Source organism: Micrasema longulum, unplaced genomic scaffold (assembly GCF_059751315.1).
Source record: "Micrasema longulum isolate JH-2025_06_02 unplaced genomic scaffold, ASM5975131v1 h1tg001354l, whole genome shotgun sequence".
NCBI classification, from domain to species: Eukaryota; Metazoa; Arthropoda; class Insecta; order Trichoptera; family Brachycentridae; genus Micrasema; species Micrasema longulum.
Genome location: NW_028278540.1, coordinates 20,496 through 23,773, shown reverse-complemented (window position 1 = coordinate 23,773; position 3,278 = coordinate 20,496).

Here is a 3,278-nt window from a genome sequence, read left to right as displayed (position 1 = left end):
CAACATCTAAGCCTAGGAAAGCATGTGGACCTGATGAAATCCCCATAGAGGTAATCAAATTAATTAATGGAAGTAACATTGATTGTTTGCTTGAACTGTTTAAGTGACGCTCAGTTTGGGTTCAGAAATGGCTTTGGTACCCGGGAAGTGCTTTACAATAATAAATGAATATATTTCTGCAAAACTGTTTTGACCAAAGAAAAGATATCTACGCTTGTTTTATTGATTACGAAAAAGCATTTGGCAGAGAAAAACACTCAAATTTGATAAAAATGCTACTAAGCTGCGGTATAGACGAAAAGGATGTGAGAATAATAAAAAACCTGTATTAGGACCAGAGTGCTATAACTAAATTGGAAAATGGAAATACTTCACAAGGTATTCCCATTCAGCGAGGGGTCCGACAGGGTTGTGTTCTCTCGCCAACTTTGTTTAACCTGTACTCTGACATGGTCTTCAAAGAAGCTCTGATTGGTACAAATCTCGGTGTGAAGGTAAACGGTGTAGCTATCAATAATATTAGATATGCAAGACCTTCAAGAACTGCTTGATAAGATTAACTCCGTCGGTGAACGTTTTGGTTTAAATATTAATGGAAACAAAACTAAACTTATGGTTTTTTAGCCGAGAGAGTCATCTAAATGTAAATCTCCAACTTAAAGGTATCAATATTGAGAGAGTGAATCAGTTTAAGTACTAAGGCAGTAACATCACAGAAAATCTAGACCCCGACATTGAGATAAAATGCAGAATAGAAACAGCCCAAAAAGGATTGAACAAAATGAAAAATCTTCTTTGTGACGATAATATATAAACCTTAAGCTGAGACAACGAATGGTCAAATTTTATATATGGTCTGTCTTACTGTACGGTGTAGAGGCGTGAACTCTAAAAGTTAATATTATAAACCGCGTTGAAGCATTTGAAATGTGGACCCACCGTAGAATGTTAAGAATATCTTGGACCGATATGATAACCAACAATGAAGTATTATGTAAAGCCAATACTAATAGAAAACTATTCACCACTGTTAAGCTCTGTAAGATTTCATATTTTGGCCATGTGTTGAGAGGTGATAAATATTCCATACTTCAGCTTGTCATGAAGGGGAAGATCGAGGGACGTAGAGGGGTCGGAAGAAAACAGCTTTCCTGGCTTCGAAACATCCGAGCATGGACCAGGATTAGAACTGTGGAGGAGCTGTTTCGCACTGCTCAGGATAGGGAAGTTTTCTCCCAAGTGATCGTCAACGTCGGGGGGACCCGACATGACACGTGAAGAAGAAGAAGATTAACGAAAAAGTTTAGGACTTTGACTGTTGTTGAATATCTATGTTAATTTGTAAAAAGAGAAAAAGAAATGGACAAATAAGTAGACATAAAATTTTTGATATATGTAAACATATGATAAGATTTTAGATTTTTATAGATCTCATTATATATTGTTTTTATAAGTCATTTTTCAAAAAGGTTTATTATTTATTTTTTGGTTTTTATTGTACTTTATTTTTAAAATTGTTGCGAACCTCTGAGCTCTTAGCACGAGACAGTTTGTATTAAACGTAGACCATACTATATGCATTGCAACAATAACACCATTTAAGAATTTATGATTTTTTCCATTTCTAATTTACTGCGGTATCTTTATAGTTTAAATGTTCAGCCAGATGAATCTCACCCACGTGATAAAGGTTTCTGCTCTTTTACTTCACAGAGTGCTTACGGCACTCGCGCTACTACATATTACTGTATAATGCTGAATAATACAAACCAACCGCGGGAGATACTCGTACTGCACCAAGTGCGCAATGCACAATGCACATTGCGCAACGTACCTACTTGGGTCGGATTTGGAATGATGCACTGATTTCCTTACTTGGGTATTTTGTGCTTTTATAATTAGTATCGTGAATTTATTCACGATTTAACAAATAATATTAACATTTTCAGCATTGAACAATTATTTATAAGGAAATTGGTGGTTTTTTAATATACTAATGAACTAAAATGAACCAGAAACAATTTAAAATTATATATCAATAAAAAATAATTGAGTAAATCTAAAGAAATTTTTTGAACACGTGTAAAAACTAGATCAAATTTTAATCAGTATGAATATTATGTTTTTTTCTTTATATACCCTGTTTTTATTTTTTTTCTTATGTACTCGTATATTTAAAATTATATAAACTCTTTTAAATAAACAACAGTGTAAGTCACTCTCCAAGCACAAGAGTTAGTCTCTTTTTTTGGAGAGTTACACTGATAACATTTTCTAGATCTATAAAAGTAGATCTGTATAGAATTTTTTTTAAACATGTACCTTTTATAAAATTTATTGATAAAAAAGAAATACATATATTTATGTAGTTACTGCTTAACGAAGCCTAAATATTGTATTTATTTTATTTTATTAGGTAATTCAAGAATAACGCGTATTAAAAAAAACATACCATTTTTAGATATTCGTTGATTTAATTACACGGATTAAACAGAATGAGGAACGATAACACCAATATATCTTTTTTTAATGTGGACTAGTTGCTTTCTGCATAACCACGTTCAATTGGTGTAGTTAGTCATCTAATGAGGAAATTCAGCCCTTCGGGAAATTGGATACAATAAATGTTTTCTTGCGCGCGGTAAAAATTAGAGCATTAATTGTACCGCAAAGTTTCTTGAAAATGTACGAAAAAATATAATTTATTTTCATAAAAATGAGCTGCTTTTAACGACGTCACTAATTCATATGAATCAACCAATGATAAGAGAGTTACGGAAGATTTCCGGTTTTTTATTTATTAATCATATTATGTGGCGCGTTTCTTCCTGTTAGATAAAAAACTTCAATAAATAAATCTGTAATTGTTTAATAACGGTCATATTTATTATATTTAAATTGCATGAAGTATCAATAATTCAACAAAACACTATAAATATTTAGATCACTGCACAACGCTTTTCAACTCAAAAGGAACATCAAAAACGATGAAATGAATTGGTTTAAAATGTCTTCATCCAGATTTGTAGCAAAAATAAAACTGAAGTACACCTTTTAAGGAACGCGTTAAAATTACACGCTTTGGTTTACAAATCGTTTGTGAGTTAGCCATTTCGCATATGCACTACATAGTAATTGAATAAGGGATAGATTGCAGGGGGTTGATTTTTAATTTTCGCCCCTTCATGGCTGCCATAATTGTTATCGTAATATTTATAGTCGCAACCCTCTTCCCTCCAGCATCCCATTGTTAGAACTGTCACGATATTTTATCTCTT